The 23,525-nt window shown below is 39.8% G+C and overlaps 1 long non-coding RNA gene across 1 annotated transcript; it reads right to left on the reverse strand.

Annotated features, from left to right (window-relative positions):
- Positions 1-2,296: 2,296 nt before the first annotated feature.
- On the reverse strand, positions 2,297-13,952 carry LOC147825249 (uncharacterized). The gene is made up of 3 exons (XR_015440822.1): positions 13,127-13,952; positions 12,212-12,241; positions 2,297-7,556 (listed from the first exon to the last, which is right to left on the reverse strand). It is a non-coding gene; the product is annotated as an uncharacterized LOC147825249 (long non-coding RNA).
- Positions 13,953-23,525: the final 9,573 nt, after the last annotated feature.

Genomic DNA, 23,525 nt, shown 5'->3' on the forward strand with positions numbered 1-23,525 from the left:
AGCTTCGGATCCGACTCCAAAAACCTTTGATTCCCTTCCAGTTTCGCAGTTTTTCTGTTTAAATATAAATTTCCTTAGAACCACTAACTTTAAAGGTGGAGATGGACAGCTACTCTGAGTAAATCACACTGAGGTATGAGTGACTGACAATTGAGACCCCGTTCCTTTAACATTTGCGTTTAAAAACAGGCGCTAGATAACTTCCAAGAATCTCCAGTGATCCACAGCAGGGCGATACTGTATTTCAGTCAGGACCGAGCCTAGAGACTTGGGCTCCGACGCAGTCGCTCTGGAGAAACTGGGGACTGCCAGAGCCCTGAAAACTTGGCAAGCAACGGAGCCAGGATTGCCCTCCAGGATTCTCATTTCCTTCAGCTCCTCCCCAGATCAGACCTTGTCACCATTGTTCAAGTGGACAATGAATTTCAAGTCATTTGGATTTGCATATTATGTAATTCACAAGATGCTTGTTAAGAACTCACGTCCCTTTATTTGCTGAGTGGCTTGTGAGTAGAGTGGAGAGGTAGAGCAGCCCCTTTGGATTTGGGCACAGGAGACCACCAGGGCAGTCTTCCCGCCTCCGCCCAGGGGGTGCTTTCTTGACTCCCGGCGGTGACCTGGCTTCCCAGACCCACTCCGAACCGGCAGTGGAGGGCTACTTGGGCTGGCTTCTTTTCTGGCGCTGTGGCGATGGCCCTTGGCTTGGAACCAAAATCAATGCCGTTGGGCCCAAGCAGAGGAATTAAGAAAATAATGAAGTTGGAGTCAGGAGGGGGGCGCTAGAAATCCTGGGGCGTGGAGTCAGAACCAGAGACTCAGTCACCTCGCCTAACCCCGGCTCTGTGCCTGCGAGGATCCGGAGGCCTGGGGTGCCTGCTCTGGCCCTGCGAAAGGGGCCTGGAGGCTGGAAAGAGGGGACCTCTACCTCCACCCTAGTCCAGCTCCTGGTTCTTACTGCCGCAGAGTGGACATCAGTTCTGGGGCTGGGGAGACCGACTTGTGCACTGGAAAGACCGCAGGTCCAAAGCATCCCTGGGCTGCCTTCCCAGGTTCTCCATCCTCTGCTCAGATTCTTACACTGGGCATCCTCCCTAGTCCAGTTAGGGAAAGTACAAGTGCCCAGGCCAAACAGGCTAAAAGGAGTCTGCAAGTTTTCCCTTCGCTACAAAGTGGAGGAGTTGTGCTACTCTAGGGTCCGGAAGAAAAGCATTTCATACGCGGTCACTGCGTTGGGGCAAGGATAGGAAGGGAGTTTAGAAAAACTGCCAGCCAGTCAGGATGTGCTTGACTAGAAAGCCACACCCGTTGGCCGTACCAAGGTGAGGGAGTCCCCTGCGCTTCCATTGGAGAGCTCCTGGTGTCCTGGCTGCTTCAACTCAGGGCCTCACATTTGAGCCCCGAGGCCCAAGGCCCCGGGGCTGCGGGGAGAATTTGAGGAAGGTGAGGAAGGTGTGGCTGCGGACAGGAGCGCCGCGCACCTGCCTATCCGGCGGAAGATCGAGAGCCAGGTGTTCAGAACGGAGCTAAGCAGCTCTGGGTTTCTGGGAGCCTGGCCGAGCCCCAGGCGGACCCACAGGACGCCCCGCCCGAGGACCGAGGGAGGAAAGAAAAAGGAGGGAGGGAGCGGGCGGCAGGGGCGCACGCCGCGGGTCCACGTCGCCCGGCACCCCCCGTGGCGCGGCGAGTCAATGGGATTTGCACACTCGAGGTGTAACAGCATTACTGCATTAATTACCATTTCCATTTCACATCCAGATTGTTTACTTATCTGCGGGAAACATATGTCGAGAGAAGTTCACATTCCGGATTCTGCTCCGCTGCCCAAGGTGCAATTCCAGGGAGGCGGCCAGGGGGAGGGGAGGGCTTCAGATTTTTTATTACACCCTCTAGCCTTATCTGCCGCTGTAAATTATGAGGATCCTCCATTGAGCGGCATATGGAGATTAAATACTTTTTTGAATATCGTTACCCAAAGCCTGCGGATTTTCACTTTGAAATGAAACAATCCTCCACCGGTTTCCCGGGCGGGCGCCTCCTGCTCTGCCCGGCGAGACCAGGGAACCCTCTCCGCAGGCCCGGGCGTTCGCCCACCGCCCAGTGCTCAGGCCGGCGTCCGGCAAATCCTCTTTCCCAAAGTCTGAAATAGTCCCCACCCGTGGGCGGTGTTGGAGAACTCCGCCAGCTCCCCTGCTCTGTTTTCCCGCACCTCACTCCGGAACTTCTTCGCGGTTTGTAGCTTTTTCACTTCGGACAAGCGCACAGGTGCGAGCTCACTTCTGCCCTCTTCCTACTCCCCCGCTCTCCAAACCCACAGGTTTTCGGCGTCCACGCGGGCACGCAGCAGCCCACCTCGCCCGCACGCACCTCAGGGCTTCTCTTCCGCACCGCTTTTGGGACTCCAGACTTTGGCTTCTTTGTTTGAAGGGCTGGCAGTGTGGCCCGCTTACAGGGCTTATTTTGAACCCTGAAAGGGGAATTTTGCATAGAAGGCAACTGTGTCCCTGCTCCCTGGTAGGCAGGGACGACCGCAGTAGCGCGGACTGAATCCCATCTCTCTTATCTCTAGGAGACTCCTTTCAGGCTGAGATCAGAGAGGGAAGAGAAGAAACGAGAATCTTTGTTCTTCTTTTTAAAAATTTAATATACCAGCCACCCGTTAAGGTCATTTATATGCTTAATTTAGTGATAAAAGTCAATAAACAGAATCACAGGATCTTCCTTTTGACCACATTTTTCTACAGTAATTGGAAAAGCAATAAAATGTATATGCGTTTGTTTGGTTTTTCCATTCGCTGCTTTGTCTGCAATGCAATTAAAATGGGTGTACTTTTGTAATGTAATTTGCTTGCTTTTAAAAAAAACAGTTCAAAAAAAAAAGACAGAAGGATGCGATTTTTTCATCTTGTCTAGCTTCAATTTGCAGAATTACACACATTCGTTGTGTAGACACCTACCCTCAAAAGCTAAACTCTGAAATTTCCTTGAAATTCTTCTTTTTAGGACTCGCAATATCTTATGGGAAACCTATTGTGATATTATAACAGAACAATTAAATGGACCAAAGCAATACAATTAAGGCAGGGAAGAAGATGAGAAATAGGGAAATAAACAGCTCCTTCCATTAAGTATTGTTTTGGGATTTCTAATTTTTTTCAAGACCTAAGAAAATTGTGAGGTGTCACTTCTCTCTTCTGGGTCTATCTGTAATTGAATCTAGGTCACTATTCTAAAGCAAGAAAAGTCTGCTTCCCACTTTCCTACATCAGGCTGAAATTTGGGGGAGGGACAAGGGTCTTGCAATTTCATTTAAAATGTAATGGTGAATGAACTGATAAGCAAATAGGGAAAAAGAGTCTGCTTAAAAGAAAAAAAAGGCATGGTTTTAATATGCTCCAGATGGGGGGAAAATGATTTACATGAGAGTTTATTTCCTCTTTGCTGATATGAAAGAATTACAGATACAAAACCCACTGATCTATAGAATAAAAAAAGAAAAGAAATGTTATTTTCCTGTAAAGGTGTCAGTTCATTTATATTCATTTAACCATCCATCCATCAATTCACTTTCTCACTCCTTGCACATTCTGGCTCTGTTAAACCTTCTTCTACCGATACACTTTGCTAGAATAAGCAATGAAGTTTTCTTTCTTTAAAATAATATGAGATTGAGATGAAATAGGTAAACATAAGAAAAGAGAGAAGATGTTGTTGTTAAATATACCTGATAATTTACCACTATGATTTTGTGACAAATTTTCAACGATGTTTCCATCTCATTATTGCTGCAATTGGAGTACATGCAGCTTCCCTGTGATTAACATCATAGGCAAAGGATATGCAATTATTTTTCCATAAAGTGTTCGTGCAATAGACATTTATCAGTTGAAAACCTTTCTGTAATGTAGAAAACATAGCAAAAGACAAATCTTCATGTATAGTCAAATGTTGGGTCAATAACACATTGTTTCATTAAAATACTTGTATTTTATGGGTATAAACAAATTGACATTTCCGTAAGGATTGTCTGTTTGGTCAAGGTATAAAGAGCATCCAATCTTTTGTGTTTAAAGTTGCCAGGTCCATATAAATATGTAGTAAAATTTGCATATATTGAGAAAAAAATGAGATGTCATTTGGAGAGCTTCCATGTGATACAGATTACATAAGAATAGGTTTTACTTTTTTGAAATAAAAAATAATAGCCAGCCATCATGACAAACACTTTCTTCATATTCTCCCAAGTAAGGAGGTAATATAGTGCCACTTCCTGCCTCAGGGATGCCCAGATGAATAACTGCAGATCTACAGAACCTAAGCAAGGACAAGACCAACTACCAACATCTGATGATCATTTTCCTAAGTAAGAAAAACAGTAAATTGTTAAGATAGCTCCCTCAGGATGAAGCTTCTCCAGACTGAAGACTAATTCATTCCTTTTTTCCTTTTTTACCCCTTCCTCCTCCTCTTCTTCCTATTGAGTTTTCCTTTTAGATTGTGAATACCACTGCTGGACCTGAAATTTTCTCTCTAGGTCTTCACAAATTATGAACATCATTTTTTATAGTATATGTTTCTCTCTAATCTTGCTTTCTTCCACGTGGTAATGCATTTTCTTACTCACCTAATTTTTAATCAAACAAATTGAGTATCAGGCAAAAGAAGTAGCAAGTTTGGTCAGAAGTTGAAATGACTCATGTATATTTTGTGCCTCAAACTCTGTCTACAGAGTCATTTGGGGTAGGTGCTTTTAATATGTCAGCCAGTTGAGAGAACACCTTAAAGACATATTAGAATTGCTTCTTTCCATTATCTTTCATCTGTTGGGCTCTTCAATGTTTTGATAATTACACCTAATAGGAAGTTTTCCTTTCGCTCTGAGTTATCTTTGAGAGCTGAATTGACAAAAGAGAGTTGAAGGCCTGAATGTGTGTCATCTATAGAAGAGGTGAGCTAAACTTTTCTCTGTCTGAATATACTTTTAGTTTACAATGATGCATTTGGCTATTTGTATAAATAGATTATGCTGTGAGCTAATACAAGTATAAATGATGTTAATCCAGATGACTCCCTCTCTGCTGCTGGGACAGTCCCAAGTGACACCTGGGGTTCAGACCAGTCTTGCTACCATGGGCTTGGTGACACTCAAAGTATATCACAAAACTGTAGACTTGTTCGTGTCCAACCCATTAGGTAGAAAGGACTGGAATTAGATGCAAGGTCAATCTGCTGCCAAAATTAAATACCTTAGCCCCTCTGCAGATGGTGTCAACATTTCTTGAAAACGTATTTTGTAATTAACAGGTGAAATGAGTGATAGTGGAAGTAGGTTTAGAATTTTCATTTTAGGAAGAGAAATCTCATTGACGAACATGAATCCATGCTTTGTTACTAGGTCTTTCTCTGCAGCAGCCTCATCTTTCTGAAGATGGCCCCCTGTTTTTAAAGTGTTTTGAGAGTCTCACCGTGTAGTTCAGGCTGCTCTTGAACTCACTATGTAGCCCAGGTTGGCCTTGAACTAATAGCAATCTTCCTGCCTCAGCCTCCCAAGTCCTGGGATTACAAGTGTGCACCACCATGCCTGGCAGAAGATGGTCATTTCTTGAGTTCTTTTGGCAGACCAAAGGCCTCCACACTTTGGGGGACATCCACTAGAGGACATTCTACAGAGACATTTTCTTCTTGTTCTCTCAACTTTATTTTTGTGGAAGCAGAAATTAGATTATCTCCACTATTCTCTAATCTGCAATACGATGAACATCTGTAATCATGAAACCCACTGAGAGAAATCTGTATCCTCTTCCAAGATGACTTGGAGGGAAACAGGTAAACAGGTAAATTTCATTTGTGACAAACTCTTTTCAAAAAGAAAATGATCATTGTGATTTCACTGTTCTTAGTTGGGGAGGGTTAACAGCAGGATAAATTCAGAAAGAAAAGTTATTTGGATTGAAAGCAAAAGATATATATCAATTTCTGCTTCCTGGCCATCCTCTGTGTTTCAACTGTGTTGAAATTTCTTATGGTTAGTAAGGAGGAAACTAGCGGAAAAGACCTCAATTCATGAATGTATTTGTCAACCCCTTATGGTTCAAATTCCTTACTTTACTGAATTACAGCTAACTGCCACTATACAGAGGAACTCAGACTCCCTATATAATATTCCACACCACTGTCAATGAAACAGGGTGGAAATAGGATGAAAGGAGTGGTATGCCACTGTCAATTAATCATGAAACTCCTAATAATTGGCTTTTAGTCCCCTACTAGTGTTAAGTTTACTTACACACTCCTTCCCTTGAGTGTACCAGCCAAAGTTCTGAATGTCTTACTAAAAGAAATCTATAACACTTAAAGACAAAAATCCTGGGGTGTGATCAGAGTAGCCTGGAAGATCTCAAGGTAGCTGTTGCCTGATAAGGAAGGCAAAGGCTGAGCATCAAGCCTCAGACTATTTATATATGAAGTTCCTGGCTTAGATGCAGAAAAATAAAGTCAAGATGCTCATATGTTACTACCAGGAGCACTGAGTGTGCCTGGGTAGCTCATTGACTGAGATTTTGATTTCTTTGAAATCAATGACCAAAAGAAGAGCCAACATCATCAAAAGAGTTTATGTACCATCTTGGCTAATGAGTTAAAGGTGATTCTTTTTCTTTCATTAAAATGTGTTTTAGGGATATGCTTTCATTGATTGTATTGCTTTTTAGGACTCAAGATTTCTCTCTTTCCCTGGGGAGATATACTCTGTTTACAATAAGAAGATTTATTAGATGGATACTAACTGAGTGTTCTGTGCAAATAAAGCTTATGAACTGCCTTAGACACTCCATCCTGTTAAATTCTTCCTAAAGCACCACGAGGTAGGTACTGCTAATATCCCAAATTCACACTTGAGGAAACATACTCAGAGACATTAAGCAACTCATCAAGTTCACCATTTACCTATTATCTGTAAACCCAAGGGCTCATTGGAGATAGGTAAGGAGAGAGCAGAGAACTCATGAAACTCACAGCTGAGGAAGAGACCAAGGAAGGAGAGACAACAAAATATTTTGGGGTAAGCGAAGGAGGGAATCACCTTCCCTCTCACAGATTGATGAGCTGAGTATGTGGAATCTAAACTACTCATCATCTCTCATCATTGAGCCCTCTTACTAGTTGGGCCCAATTGCTTTCACTGTACAGCCCCAAGTCTTGCTGGTTGTTTCTAAGTCTCACAGACACAACCAGGGACCAGGACATGATGTAGCTATGGAGGGGCACATACAGACAGATTTCCTGCAGACCCTACTCAAGGAGCCCTTCCCGGTCCATTTCATGATACTCATTCCAGACAGGCCTCATTTGTTAGGCTGCTTGGCTTTGAAGGTATAATATGTTGGGAAAGGAAAGATGAAATATTTCTGAAAGCCCTGTTTGTCATCTTCTTGGTCTTAGTTGGGTTTAGTAAATTTGTTGTCCTGGTGATCTCCTTGAATTTCTCAGACAGGCAGCTGAGGATTTAGCTCAGTGGTTCTGCTGCCTGCCTCACACGCACAAGGTTCTGAGTTCGATGCCTGGTACCAAAAAAAAAAAAAAAAGGCTTCATGAATTTCTCAGACAGATTCTTTAAAGCTTCCCAGCCTCTCTGTCTTTGTCTTAAGATGGGAACAATGCTCTTCTTTGCACATCCTGCATTAAGTGATTCCATAACAACCTTGGTTTATCAAGAGGATTTTGCATTTCCTTGCTAATAATAGCTTGCATTTGCTGCAACTTTCTGGAAATACCAAAGCTTGCCATAAATAAAAAGTAACCAATCACAATATTTATGTTTAAGGCAATATCAGGACATTCCAAAGCTTCCCAGTTGATTTGGGCACAACTTTTACAGAACTGGTCCCAAACATGTTTGTTTATTCCATCTTCTTCCAGTTTTAGATCACACCCTTGGTTGGAATACAGGTGATTTCCAAGAAGTCTTACAAAAAATATATGTGTGAAGCTACAGGAGTGCATCAGTAGAGAACGGAGGGCCAAAGACATGTCTGTGAGCAAAATTCGATAATTTTATAAAAGTGTTAAAAGAGGATTTGATATGCCTTTAGATTTACCAAAATTTTTATTTGTGAACTGCAGTTGATGACCTGATCACTTGTGCCAGTTGTAGTTTTAAACTTAAGAACCACAGAGAAGTGGATGGTTGTGTTATGCAGGCTTCTCATTGACATTGTCAGGAAGCCCTGGTAGAGCTGGGGAGGGCAGAGTAAAGGAGCAGGGCAGAGCAACACCGAGAGAAGGCTGAGAGAGAGAAGAGAAGGCTGAGAGAGAGAAGAGAAGGCTCCTAGTCCTCACCTCTTTGATGAAGGACTGGGATGCAAGGATCACCACATTTCCTTCTTCCAAATATCACCTTCACAATTTTAGTCACATCCATCTACAATATTATTTAGAGTTTTCTTTAGGTCAATTTGTTTTTCCTCAAATTTGGCCTCACCCTTGGCCTCACCCTAAGCAATTCCTGAGTTTTTGGTGGGAGAGATTTTTATATCAGAAATTAGAAATTGATCCCTGTAACATCATAATTACCCCAAGTCACTTTTCAAAACACTAAAGTGCTAACTTGACCACTAAAGAAAATGAGGAAAAATCAGAGAAGTGAATGACTGTCCAAGCTCATACAGCCTATTGGGAAAAAGAAAGGGAGAGAGAGACAGAAAGATAGAAAGAAAGAAGGAAAGAAAGAAAGGAAGGAAGGAAGGAAGGAAGGAAGGAAGGAAGGAAGAAGGAAAGAAAAGGAAAGAAAGAAGGAAAGAAAACAGCATTAGGCAATTAGCACTTTCTCTTGGGGGAAGAAGACATGAAGACTCATCAGGTTTTCTCAAAACATTTAAATGCCTTTTTGGTAACACTAAACCTTTTCTCTCACATTCATAATTTCTTTAGTTCATTAATTAGATTGTGTAAAATCTAACACATTTCCATTGGAATTGGGGTTGGGAGACACAGGCCAAATAGGAAGGAGGAAATAGAATGGGTCTTGAAGTCCAGGGCCTGCCCATCTATTAGAAGGGTCACCTGGGCAGAAGTAAGGAGGAAGAGAAGGGAAGGTCACTAACCACAAACAGTCCAGTGGTAGACAAACCTCCAAAGTCAATGAATGATGTCCTCTCATTTAGATGTCACCCAAATGTTCCATGAGGCCCCAAATGCTCCATGAGGCCCCAACTGCCTGACTGCCTGCCTTCGATATTTATTTTAACCTGTGGCCTATTGTGCCTTAGGCAGCTAAATTCTAGATCTGAGGTCTTTCAAAGTCTGAGGTTGTTTCCAACATCACTTGGCCTCTTATTTGTCAGCCTCAGTATAGATTCTAAAATAGCCTTCAGAAAAATTTTACGGGAAAACAGTGAAACAATTTGTCTCCATGGAAGGGAAAAAAAGCACCCCACAAATCAAGTGTTTTGTTGCAGATTGGCACTGACCTTGCTGTTTTAATTGTTTTTCTAAACTGCCAAATTTCTCACCTGGAGCTACTTTTAGCTGTAATCATAGAAGCGCAACAGGCATAGATGTGTATAACACCTTCCTGATCGCCCTGCTCTCCCTTCTCGTTAGTTTAGGCTCCCCACAGTCCTCACAGCGGCCTGTTTACAGGTATGATTTCTATTTTACAGGAGAAGGTAGAGCTTTGAGAAGTTAAATGACTTGCCTAGTCACAAAGCCAATATGAAGAGGACCTGAAACTCAGATCTTTTTCCTCCCAGTTTGGGATTCTTATTACCACTATTATACCTGTAGACCTGTATGCCCTGCATCTCTGTTTTTCCTCAACACACAAAAATTGCAAAGTCCTAGGTCCTTCATCAGCCTTCCTTTTGCAGAGCTAACTCATTGGGACTCTTCTGCTTTTAGATTTATTTTGTTTTTCTTAATCATTTGAGGCAGCAGATTAGCATTTTGGATCATCACTTGGGTGTTAGGAGTCAGATCCTCCAGGTTTGAATCCTAGATTTGCTGCTGTGCTAGCTCCAAGTTACTTAACTTCTCTATCTCACTTTCCTTATCTACAAAATGAAGATAGAAAAGGTTCTCTTAAATAATTACATCCCTGAAGTCCTCAGAAATATTTTAAGGCTTAACAGACTTGAATGCTTAGAACCATGCCATACTATTAATGTTAGCTATAATTTTAGTGTCTTATTTTTTCTCTTTCACTCTTTTTAAAAATATCTTTTTGAATTCAGAATCCCTTTCCTGTGTATTTTCATGGTGAATAAGAAGCTCAGGTTAGGGTCTGTTCAACCTGTCTCTTCAAAGTGATATCATACTTTTTTAAATGATACAACAATAATCCCAGGGCTCTCCCAGTGTGGCTTCAGTTTCCCTGTCATTTGACAGGTTACAAAATGGCATGATTGGGTGGGGGAAGGGAGGAAACACCATTTAGGAAACTAAACTGACAAATTTTCCCCCTGCTCCCACATTTATATTGAAAAGGAGAAAAAAAAAGCCCTCTTATTTTGGACAAGAAACACTGGCCTCCTTGGTAATCAGGAGATGGAAAAAGTAAAAAAATTTCCATGGGTTTCTTAGTTTAAAGGCCAGAGAAAATATGATCTCTCTCCTGTTCCCAAGTCTGTCATCTCCCAACTCATGTCTTCATCACAGCCCTCTGAGGTAACTGCAGTCTGAAGCCTTCCCATCCCTTCTTTCTGCGTTCCACAAATCTTTCTCACAGCCAGGACCACTTAAAATTTCTCAGCTTCCCCTGAGAAACTAGATCTTCTTCTCCTTTATCTCCTTTCTCTGCTGTATTCTCCCCTTCAGAGTCCTATAGCTTCCTCCTTTTCCTCCCTCCTATACCTTTATTCTTGCAACCCATAGTCAGGAAATGCTTTTCATCTTAAGGCCTTTTTGGGCCCTGATATTCAGAGAGGAAAAAACCAACCCTTGGAGATCACTGTCTTCCCTTTTGTAATGGGAATGAATATAATTCCTCTTCTAAGATTACCTATGCTTACTTTAGCTCCCTCCAGTTTTTTGCCACTTACTCCCTGTATAATAACAATTGCCTATTGGCCACACCTTTCTCAGGGTGAGTTTACTAATCAATTAAAATGGCAATCCCAACACCTTGGTACAGATAGTTTCTGAAGACTAAATGAGATAATATTCAGGTGGTCAGCCTGGTGCCTGGTGCATACCAGACAACCATGAAGTGTAACAATTATTATGTATTATTACTATGCCATCTACATGGCAAAAACTAAAAATATCCACTGTATAATTTTGTAAAGTCAGCTGTCTAGTCGTTATTTACATAATCTAGAATTAGATTGATAATCCTTTCTGTAGAGACTCAGCTACATGACAGAACAATATGCTGAGGGAGAGCAGCTGGTCTACACCTGAACGGTCAGCAAGCAGTTTCAACCTAGATAGACTAGGGAAAGAGCTTATAAGAACTTAATAAACTTCAAAGCGGTTGTGTGTATGTACGTGGGGTTTTAGAAGTTCAGAACTAAGAAATCTTTGAAGTCAGTCTTACATTTTCAAATTAAAAAAAAAAATCAAGGACCAAGGATAATGTCATGGCCAAAATCACATGGGCAACTGTGGTAGAGCAAGGTCTTTTGTGCCCATCCCTATTTGAGTTATACTTCACTATGTTCTGAAACAATGGGTGAGAAAATGAAAACTTTATTCTATTGCTTTGGTTCTTTTTCTGACCCTGAACGATTTTGGGTTTGTGCCTCTGATGGAATGGTCTGCAGGCTCCTGTGATGGACACACAATGTAAATTTTTTAAATAATGAGCACCGTTATAATGGTAGCTCAGAATAATAACTGTGTATCGATTGCCCATTGTGTGCCACGTGCTTTGCGTTCATCTCTCACTCCATTCTCACTCTGGCATTTCAGGGTAGATGGATGTTATTCTACCCTGAGGAGACTGAGGACCAAGGAGGCTAAGTACCTTGCCACCATCCAAAGAGATCCAGGCCCATACTGGGGTCTGTGTGTCTTTGAAGAATGTGTGCTTCCCTGTGTCATGCTGCTTATTCATGCCCAGGACTGGCTGCCTGAGGGAGTAAAGAGAGAAGCACAGAGTGGGAGGAAAAGGACAAGAAGGAGAGGTTAAGGAAGTTTCGAAGAAGCAATATGAGGAGCCTTTCCAAAAGAGATGAGTTAGGGGCCGGGGATTTAGCTCAGTGGTTCTGCCGCCTACCTCGCAAGCACAAGGTCCTGAGTTGGATCTCTGGTACAAAAAAAAAAAAAGAGGTAAGTTAGTAAAGAATTGAGGGGAAGTGTGTAAGGGGACATAGAGTATGACAATAAAAAGAAAAATCTAACCTACAAATGGAACTTTTCATCACCTCATATTCAGTTTTATTATGTCTCAAGTTTTCTTAAAGGTTTACTGATTTTATTAAAAATATAAAGCAAAGCAAGACTGACTTCTTCATTCAGCATAATTTCTTTCATTTACATGACATTCTCCAAAACACAAAAGTATAGCTGTGGATAACAGATCACTGGCTGCTGGGGATTAGGGTGGAGTAACTGTGGCTAATAAAGAGGCAACACCAGGAAATTTTTGAGGTGATAGAATGGTTCTGTGTCCTGATTATAGTATTGGTTAAACAACTTTATCCTCTTGTTAAAATTCATAGGGTTTTACACCAAAATGAACTGCATGTTCATTTCAAAAAATCAAACAAGGTGTTTTATAAAACACACTTATGTCATGTGGTGCTTATCACAGCACAGGCTTGATGTCTAGCCAACAGCTGACCTTTTGGTAGTGCTAGCTGAGGGCCATGGCCTGCTCCTAGTAAGTCCTGTCCAATCCATCACTTCATTCCATCTGAGCCAGTAGGAGTGGGAGTGGGGACAGAGCAGGAGAGAATCACATTGTGGTAGAAACGTACATCTTATTAACGATGTATATTTTTTATAAAAGCATTCTGTCACCACAGAGTATAGGTGGCATTTCCCCTAAAACTGTTATATTTTGAAATTAAATACAAGTAAAGAGAATATCTAAACTAGACTGTTACTCTAAAGTAGCATTAAACCTCTTGCAATTGCATCTACTCCCATTTACCAAATAGGCAAGTACGGAAGGAATCAGACATTTTACCTGTATACATTGTTTCCGTTCTTCACAATCTTGCTGTTGAGGAAGTTGTCATTTCCCATTGCTCACGTGAGGAAATAAAAAGTGAGATCATGGATCACTACAGGGGCTGGTATCCTTTCTTTTACATCCACTCATCATTTCTGCTCCTTCTGCTAAGGAGCCAGCCCTGCCCCATTTCTCCTTCTCACTCCCCACCAATAGCAACCTCATTACCCTCTCTGAGAACTTGGTCTCCACTCCACCCTAAATGTGACCTTTAAAACTACTTTCACTCTCTCTGACCTACTTGGTAAGAGGTTGGTTCCTGCTCTGAACCCATGGATTCCCACACTACCTACCATCTTTCTCTTTTATGCTTTGGAAACAATCACCAGTAAATTGGAAGCCAGAAAAATAAATTCAGATGGAGACAAGTTCCTGGTGCTCTATGTGGTCATCTGGACTTATCCTTCATGCCTTCTTATAAATAGTAAACTAGTCTTTCAGGCTGCTGGCTTGGAATAAGAAGCTGTTATTCTCTCACTATTCATAGATAACGTGTATAGGAAGGAACCTCATCCTTATCTTATCCAAGCTTTAGGGAGTGCAGATTTCTGTGTGCTGATCTGGGATTCTAGTCATCATGCAGACCTGTGACCCTCAAAGTGTGTCCATTGGCATTCACCGGGAGATTGTTAGAAATGCAGTTTTCAGACTCCAGCCCAAACTTACTGCATTAGAAACTGCTGCGGGGATAGAGCCCAGCAACCTGGATTTTAACAAGGATTCCAGAGGATCTGAAACATACAGAAGTTTGAAATCTGATCCAAACCACTGCTTCCCAGACTTTAATATGCATAAAAATCACCTGAATGTAAGATTTCCAAATAGCAAATAAAAATACAGATGTACTTACGTGATATGCTTATACTTTTTAAAAATTCATTATCTGAAATTCAAATGTAACTGAGTGTGCTGTCTTTTATATGTCAACTCTATCTGAGTATTTTTTTTTTTAAGTTTAGCTTCTGATTTACTAGGTCTGAAGTGAAGCATTTAGATCCTCCATTTTCTACACAGTTCCTAAGTAATGATGCCAGAGCTGCCAAGTCACACTGACAGCAAGGATCTACAGCTACTGTTGAGTATAGATTCCTGGATCCCCCAACCTGCTGAATCATATCTTCCAGAAGAGACAATGAGTTGGAATACTGTAATCAAAGGGGCATGTTTCTGGCTCACAAACATCCCATGTGTAAAATTTGAGAAGATATTCTGTAAGATTGAGACTTACACTGGGGTGCAACTGTGCACACACAATATTAGAGATGAACAAAGAAAGGGATGTTTTTGCTGAGAGGTGGGGAGGGGAAGGGAGGTTTGCTGAGGTACATGGCCAACTTACTATGGGAATAGAGGACCCAGGAAACAGGAGGCTTTGTGCAGCTGCATGAAAGAGCAAAGTTTCAGGGCTACTCCTTCCTGAGGCCCACTAAGGCAAGCAACATTTGCATGTGCAAGATGCTAGCAGGCATATTTATTGAGCCCCTCCTGAACTGAGAACTCCAGTGATATATCATTTCAGTTTATTCTCAAACAACACTTTAACATTGAAATTATTTTCCTAATTTAGTAGATGAAGAAGAACCCAAAGTTCAGAAAATCCTAAATAACTTGCCTAGGTCGATACAGCTCACAAGACCTAGAATCAGGATCAGAACACAAGTCTGCTCCCAAAGCTTCCACAGCATACTGTCTCTCCATTGATGTTCATTCTTACGAGGGGCTGAAATAACAGTGGAGATCCCAAGAGAGATATAGCCACTGTCCTCTACAACTTCAGCAGCACAGCCCATGGTATTTCCTTCAACACCCTTTCGGCTAAGCCTCTTCATTCCCCCTGCACAGATTGTATGCTCAGCAAGTCACCTATGGTTTATTTCTTTCCAAAATTGTTCCTTGTGTGGTAGGAGCTTCTGGAGAGGACCTGACCACCTGCTTCTTAGGTGCTTCAGCCAGATCCATCATGTATTTATTCTTGATGTACTTTACTATATTTCCCTTTGATCTTCCAAAATAGCTGCTTCGGTTTAGGTTTCTCCCTGGACATGATGAAATTCCAAGCATGTTCTCACCTTCATCCCAAGTTTCAAGGTGAATTAAAGAATTCCTCCCCATTTAAGGAAATGATATTGGTCTGAGCAATGCCAAGGAGTTGGAAGTCCCAGACTCACTGCAGGTAAGATGTTAGCATTTGAAACTCTTAATCCTATTGATTCTCAGTCCTTTTGATCTTTGCAGCACTTGTCAAAAGAGGTGAGTTTGTGTAATTTGGGGGTGGGCACTGCTGATTGGCTCTGGTTTTATTATGACCTGTTTGTGTCATTTAATTAATAAGAAAAGCTGCAGCCAGCTGCTGAACCATTTAAGGACAGCTTTGCACCTTCTGCTTTTCTCAAAGCCCAGGCAATTATTTGAGTTTCAGAAAAGTGACTGAACCAGATCATCAGCCTAGGATAAATTTTGTTTTGCCTTTCAGCCAGCTTCAGTTGTCTTTTGCAGAGTGCATAAGTGATTAGAATAACCAAGAAACACAGTCTTTTCAAGGATAGGAAAGGGGAATAAAAGTAATATTTCCTGAGTGTTTGGGTTGTGCCAGGCACTTAACTCACTTAATCCTCTCAATAGCTTTAGAACGTAGACCTTATTATCCCCATTTTACAGATTAGAGAGTCTAGCCTCAAAGGTTAAGAAACATGCCCCAAGTTCAAACACTCAGAAAATGACAAGCTTGGGATAAGAACTCAAGTATGATTTCAAAGTCATTGTGTTTTCATGCTATGTAGGTTGAAGAATTTCTTAATGCATCCTAAAAAGTAGAAAAAGTTGATTATTTTTGCTTTGTTGTTTTTGTTTTTTAACAAATTGAAAATGTGTTATTTAAAAGTATTGGGTTCTCATTTACTCAGATATTAAGACTTATTAAAAGCTTTACTAAATAAGTGGGAAATATGACTAGATCAGAGGAATGATATGAGGATCTAAGAAATAGCCCAGTGAATATCAGTGAGAATAGAGATTGTTTAATAAATGATGTTGGGAGAAATGACATTCCATATAAAAATAAATAAAATGCTAAATTCCAATCTAACCTCATATCTCCATTTGAGACCCAGCTGAGCCCCAGCTGAGCAACTTAGCGACTTAGGTAAGACCCAGTGTCAAAATGTAAAAAAAAGGCTGGGGATGTAGCTCAGTGTGAAGGCCCAAGGTTCAATCTCCAATATTGCAAAACAAAACAAGACAAAAAACAAAAACAAAACCTTCCAGATAGCTTAAGGATCTATAATGCTTAAAATGAAACAATATTTTTAAAGTCTTTAAAACTATTTAGAAAAAGTGCAAAAATATCTTTGTTATTTTAGGGCAGGAAAACACAAAAATAATCATAGAAAAGATAAATAAACTTGGCTACAACAAAATTTAATTTTTTGTAGTGTAAAAATCCCACATTACAAAGTTTAAAGATGAGAAATAACCTATGAGAAGACATTGGCAAGATATACATCAGTCAAGATTAGCACTGAGAATATATTAAGAAAGAAACTTCCCAAATTTCTATAAATTAATACCCAAAGACAGACAACCTAGTAGATAAATGAACAAGAACAAGAAGTTCACAGAAAAAAATCTCACACCCCTAGAATAAACAAAATGAAAAATTGTTCAACCCTACAAGGAAATAACAATGAAAGACACAATTGGCAAAAATTGAATAATATACCATCATTAAGTGTGAGTGAGAATGTAGTTTAAGGGAAACATTCATATATTATTGGTCAGTGCAAATTTGAACAGTGATTATGGGAACGTTTTGTTACTATTAGGTTAAAATTAATAACATGCATAAGTGCTCAGCAATCTACTTCTGGGCTTCTGTACCAGAGAAAGGTTCATGCAGATATAGGGCCATTTCCTGGGACACAAGCACTCAGACAGGGCTCTGCCCTCAGGAGAGTCCTGTGCTTGGTTTAATGCTCCACTTTCACTGTCTTAAGATTTCCAGTAATTGTAGTTTTGAATTTATACTTGTAAGTAAAGTTCCTTAGGACAATGGAGCACATCACAAGCAGAGGTGCACAGAAGCTTGCTGCCCTGTTCTCATATAGCATTCAGGGTGCCCAGTGAGTATAGAATTCCCATGGACCCAGGACATGTGAGAGTTCAGCAGGACTCAGAGGGCATACAAGGAAAACATATTCAGTTTTCCATGGAGTAAATGGAGAGCTGCTGAAGTGGCCATACTTAGCATTTGAACCAGACTTGGTTCAAATGCAAGTAGAAGGCAGTGGCACTGGAAGAACCGTGAACAACCAAGAAACCCTGTTATGTCCTTTTTACTCACATTACTTCCCCACATTAGCCAATTAGTTATGCTGAAAATGGTTGCAAAGAAGAGAAGGGAAAGATCAAACAATCAGAGCTCCTTTTCCTTTCAGTTCTCCCTTACTCCTCAGTAAAAGGTAAGAGAGTGTTAGTAGGCTGTGCACAAATCAAGAGGTGAAACGAAAACAGTGAGTTAGTTTTGTTCTGTTTCCCCTGTCCTAGTCAGAATGAAATACATATGCATACAACTATAGGAGCTATGAAATGCAAGGCAGGAGATTTCAGTGATTCCACATACGAAATAAGTATGCTTCTTTTTGCATTTAAAGCAGATATTGCACAATATAAAGATGAAAGGTAAAATTCACTATAATAATCTACATTTAAAAAATTTTCTTAGAGCAACATTAGGAAATTTTAAAAAATAAAACACAATGGCAAATTGAGAGAGAGAGAGAAAGACCTTGGAAGAAAGGTGAAAAACCATTATATTTTAGTGCCTTTAACACCACTTTCCCTCTATTTTTGAAGAGAGAACAGGATGTCAAGTTTTATGTTCCAATGGGGTATACAAAATCACATAGCCATGCTCATTGTAGTTGCATGTAGAAACATGGACAAGAATGTCCATTGACAAAAGAGAATAATCTATTATTCATGAATAGAGAAATTGGTGGATTATGGCATAGTCCATGGAATTATACAGTTGTATTTAATGGGAGAAGAAATTCAATCAGGAGAACTGAACATGAGGTTGAAAGTAAACATCTATATAATTTTATAGAATACTCACAAAGTTAATTAGTTACAGATATATGTATGTATAAAGTAAAGTATAAATAGTGATTGGTCACACGCCAAACATATGCAGATTTTTTTATAGGGAGAGAGAGGGAAAACAATGGCACCAGGAAGAGGAAAATGAAGGATTTTAAATTAATTTTAAATCTTTATTTCTTAAAATATTGCAACAAAATATTAACTTTATTAACTATGATAAAATGTTTAGTGATTAAATCTTGGTTAAATCCTCCTAACTTCAATAATGTAGACTAGGCATCTCTCCTACTATTTTTCCATTCCAAACATAATTTCTAAAAAGCAAAGGGAATATTTGGTGAAAATGTAGAGTAGATCCTGCCTTATATTTTTATTTGAGCGAGATACTAAAACATGATTTTATCTATTTATCAATATGGGAAAGGTGGCAGAGAACCCTAGAGTAAATCACTTCAGTGTTTGTGAATGGAGTCATGCACCAACCATTTGCTAATCATCTAGTTGGCACAGAAAGATGCATCATGCATCTAATTTCCAGGGTAATGTTGTTTTTTAACTCTCTTAAATTAACTTCTTTTTTTTTTTTTTGGTACCGGGGATCAAACTCGAGTTCTTGCGCTTGCGCAGCAGGCGGAGAAACCACTGAGCTAAATCCCCGGCCCTTAACTTCTTTTTCTTATTGCACATGACTTTTGTGTCCTGAATTTGCTAATAAGAAGTCAGACCTTTGGAACCTTTCATTACCTTCTGGAGGATGCTTACATTCTTGGCCTTGAACCAGACAAGAACATAGTGGTGATTTACTGATGCATGCAGCCCCTCAGTCCTGGCTCTTACACAGAGCTGGAATAGCTCTTTAAACTCAGCAGACTTGAGTTCCAATTCATTATCCATAAGCACAATATACGACGGAAATAATTTTGGCTGCAGAGGCAGGAGGTAGCCCATTCATGTATAAAACCATTGCAATAAAAGGACCAGAAAGTTAATCTAGGAAAATGATTACTGCTTTTGGTTTTGTTTTTAATTCTCTTCCTTTATAGATGCTGGCATCAACCCTGGGAATTTGGCTGTTATATGAAGCCTGGATCTCTTGGGAAGGTGGTGCTGTGTTAGACCCTGGGAAGTGACCTGCTTGACCTCAGCCCAAATTCTAGCTGTCTTTTGGCCCCTATTCCTCACCCCTCTACTACCTCTCTTCAACTCTCCCATGAGCAAACCATACACAATTAAGTGACAGGAGGCCTTTATGATACTTTTCTTTGGGGGGGGGTTCTGGGGATCAAACTCAGGTCCTTAGCTTGAGAGGCAGGCTGTGGAACCACTGAGCTAAATCCCCGGCCCCCTTTATGATACTTTTAATTGAAATAGCACTTCATTCACAGCCTGTACCCCTATCACTTTTCTACTAAAACCTCAAAACTTGACAAGGATTAAACATGACTAGCATTTAAAGGACAATTCAACATTTAAGTATCTCTTATGTTGAGAGTGGAAAGAAAAAAAAAGCCTCTATATAAAAGCTAGTTGGCATTTAGAATTATTTTAATAACTTGCTAGCTATTCTTTTTTCATCCAAATTGGTTACAAAGACAGAATTAATCTTTTCCGGGTAATTTATAATATCTATTCTAGCTTACACAGGAAATAATTCACAAAATAATTAAGGTCTGTCTCACTGACATTTGTAGACAACTACAATTGACTTGAATTTTCTTCTAACTCTTCAGCCAATGGAATGCTGGTAGAAACAGGATCATTAGTAAATGAAGTCAGGTCTGAAGGAGAAACAGGGACATGGAGGGGAGCTTGCTGAGTCAGAGCCACCTCTCCCAGTCCTACTGCCTCCTGTACTGTTGTGTCAACTTTGAAGGCTATGTGGTTAGGAAGCTGGAACTTTATGGGCTTACATTAAACTGTATCTGTACAAAATCAATATGCAATTAACTGTCAACTATGTGGACTCTTGGACTATGTGAAGACCTGACCCTTTCCCCAACAATAAAGCTTCTGAAGAACCTATAGCCCTATTCATAATTAATTAATATTTATTTTGGACATATGTGGTGTGATTTATATTTCTATCACTTTGAAAACTAGGTTGCAGTCTGTGAAGACATAAAAGGGAGGAAGGTAAGGAGTTGGTTCAAAGATGCTGGGAGAAAAGACTCATTCCTGTGAAAATCAAACTTTTACACTATAATCCATAGTGATATTACTATAAAGTGGATATTACTTTGTAGAAAAGTAGAAGTTGATTTTCCTCTTCTTATTTATAGCATCTTTTATTCCACTGATTTAGACCAATGCAGCATGAAGGGGGGGGACAGGTATGACTTCTTTGATTCCATTTTTCAGGCTGCACTCAGGAACACAGCAGAGTGCTTAGCGTGATAGACCATGTGGTTGATCGCTTAGAAGCCGAGTATACTGCTTTGGACATCCTGACACCAAGCTCAGTTCTGCAACAAAGCAAAAGTGTGCTACCGGGGCAGACAGATGCTGACATTAGGCCTTGCTCTGGAAGAACAGCTATACTCTATCTTTGCTATTTCCTGAACATACGGGGCACTGAATTCTGTTTGAGAGAAGCCCCCTGCTAAGACTGGAATAGCCTAAACTGACAGCATGGAGATTGTGCTCTTGGTTCCATTGCAGATCATTATTTTCACTGTGCCTCATGAAACCAGCATTTTAAAAATGTTACTTAATGGTGCTTATACTCATTTTTGAAGCTGCTTAATGTTTCAGCCAGTAGCTAGGTGCACTGAAATCTATTTAGTCACTATAATACCATTTGACATTTATTTTTTCTGCTTTTCAGAATTACAGATAGTACTACAATGACTATTTTTGCACATGACTTTTTTTTTCAGGAAAGGAAGTTCAAAATTACTTTAAATTTGACGGAATGGTACAAACAAAAGGACTTAAGTGGATGTTTTGATTCATAGCTCTTTTTTTTGGTTGAATTATTTTCTGGGGTAATTCTTATCAGTGTTCTTCTTAGCTCAAAGTGCAAACAAATTTTAGAATCCTTCACATTTTGTTTTTCTGGAAAGTTTATTTCAATTTATAATGTCAAGAATAAGTGCTGTTATTTTTAAATTTTCTAGAGCCAGCATTGGAATTCAGAGCCTACATTGTTGCATTACTCAAACTAACCAGCCCCTATTTAAGGATAATATCTTCTGGTTTTCCTGGGTAACCCATCATAGTTCATCAGAAGCACCTAAAATTCTTCCTTCTTGAGATAAAAACAAGGTCCCTCTTGTGGAAAATAGAATCAATGTAATCTTATTTGGGGTTACTGTCTTCCTATTGGCAAAGCCTTATGTTTTTTGGGACCCAAGAGTAAGAAGACCAGGGGAGAGGGTAACCAGAACCCCATAACACTAAGAACTATTTGGCCTTTTAAGAATAAATTTTCTAATGTTATACAAAGCATCAGCACACACTAACATAGACCCCCTCAAGCTACCCAAGCTTTGGAATACTATAACCACATCATATAAACCAGGGATATAGTTAGGCTAAGAAATTACCATGTCCAATAATACTGTAACTGATGTTAACATCTATTAGTACACCATAATAGTAAAAACTTAAGGAAGAAAAGATATCTAAGCCAACAAATATAAATATATATTTTTAATTTATGCTTTTTTTTTCTTGAAAAATTATCTTCCAATTATTTTCTTTTGAACCAGAATAGATGCCCTGAGTCATGTATGGGTTTACCCTGAAATTTTTTCATCAAAGAAATCCCAGGCCCCAATTTTCTTTCTTGACAAGTGATAAGAAGATAAACCATAGGAAACATAATAAAAAAAGGGCTCGTAGATATTACTTGTATCTTTCTCAAGAAGCAACCAGCACCTGAATGTATAAAATTATAGGATTTTTACAACCGTTATCCTTGAATTGAAAGTTGATCCAGACCTCTACTGTCCTAATTTCTACATTCCAGTGCAACCTTCTTCAGTCCTGTCTTGAAGTCCTTTTGGCTTTTGGACAATGTTTATATTGTTCCTTTAGTTCAGGCTCTGCTGCCTGCTGCCCAATTAAGACCCAGGGGCAGTACTGCCATCTTGTGGGCATTTAGAAAGTGTGAAGTCATCTCAAAACTAAGTTGCGTTTTCCCGAACATAGGTACAAATGAAATTTTGTCGTTTTTTCTGATCGTTCATTTCTAGGCTGAAGGGTCCCCAGGTGACTGAAAATGTCAATAATTTTTAGTAGACAACTTGCAGTGCCTGTTGATAACATCTCTGAGCTCCTTAATAAAGTACTTCATTGATTGGCAGTTGGAAAACTAAATTCATAAAATGTATTGTTAATTATCAGACCTAATGGAAAAATTTTGCCAATGGGACAATAATGTGGCAACACTGTATCAGGTGTGAGTGAGCTGCCATGCTTTATGACCAGATTTACCTTTTTTAAAACGATTCTACTGGAAACATAGACATCAGACATAATGGGCTCTGTGATTTAATTTTTTTAAATACTCTAAAGATTTCTACTACAGAAACTTACTAAGGTGCTTTTTAATATTGTGGAAATAAATGTTTCCTGTTGAAAGATAGATTGAGAGCTTAGGAGATAAAGCACAAGGTCTTAGTGATTCTGAACACTCAGGGCTTTTTTGAGGAAATTTGGGGAAATATTGGAATCAGCACAAAAGTTATGGAGTTAGTAAATATGTTAATAATAAAAATTGATTTTCTGGTGATAACACTATTTTCTTGCAAACAGTTTATTAATTTTCTCTTTGAGGACCTTTTTTGTATGATTCAGCCAAAACTAGAATCTTATTCTTGGGAAAAATAAACCTATATGCCTCCAGATTGTTCCAAAAAGAGCTATTTGTTCAACTAAGACATGCTGTCCTTGCCATCTGTTATTATGAGAAAGTAATCTCTGATTTTGTGTTTTGAGATATGGATTCTTCACTATTAAACTTCTATTTTTAAATGCTAATAAGCTCTTCTCGGCACCAGCTTGTAAAAATGTCCAAACATCCCACAAAATATGTATGATTGAGGCATAATTAGGTATCTAAACAGGAATATTGTGTTAATATTTTAATTTTGCTTCACTGCAATAATATAGATTCAACAGGCAGGATACTTAGGGAAGAAAGTAGCTAGTAGTATCACACAAGCAAGCTACTGAACACAGAACTGGCAGAAAACAGAACAGACATCCAGAAACTTACTATGGGGTGAAATAAACAGCTTATAAAACTGGG

This window comes from Heterocephalus glaber, unplaced genomic scaffold, assembly GCF_053883595.1.
Source record: "Heterocephalus glaber isolate CG9 unplaced genomic scaffold, H.glaber_assembly_v1.0 deba00001504, whole genome shotgun sequence".
Taxonomy (NCBI): Eukaryota; Metazoa; Chordata; class Mammalia; order Rodentia; family Bathyergidae; genus Heterocephalus; species Heterocephalus glaber.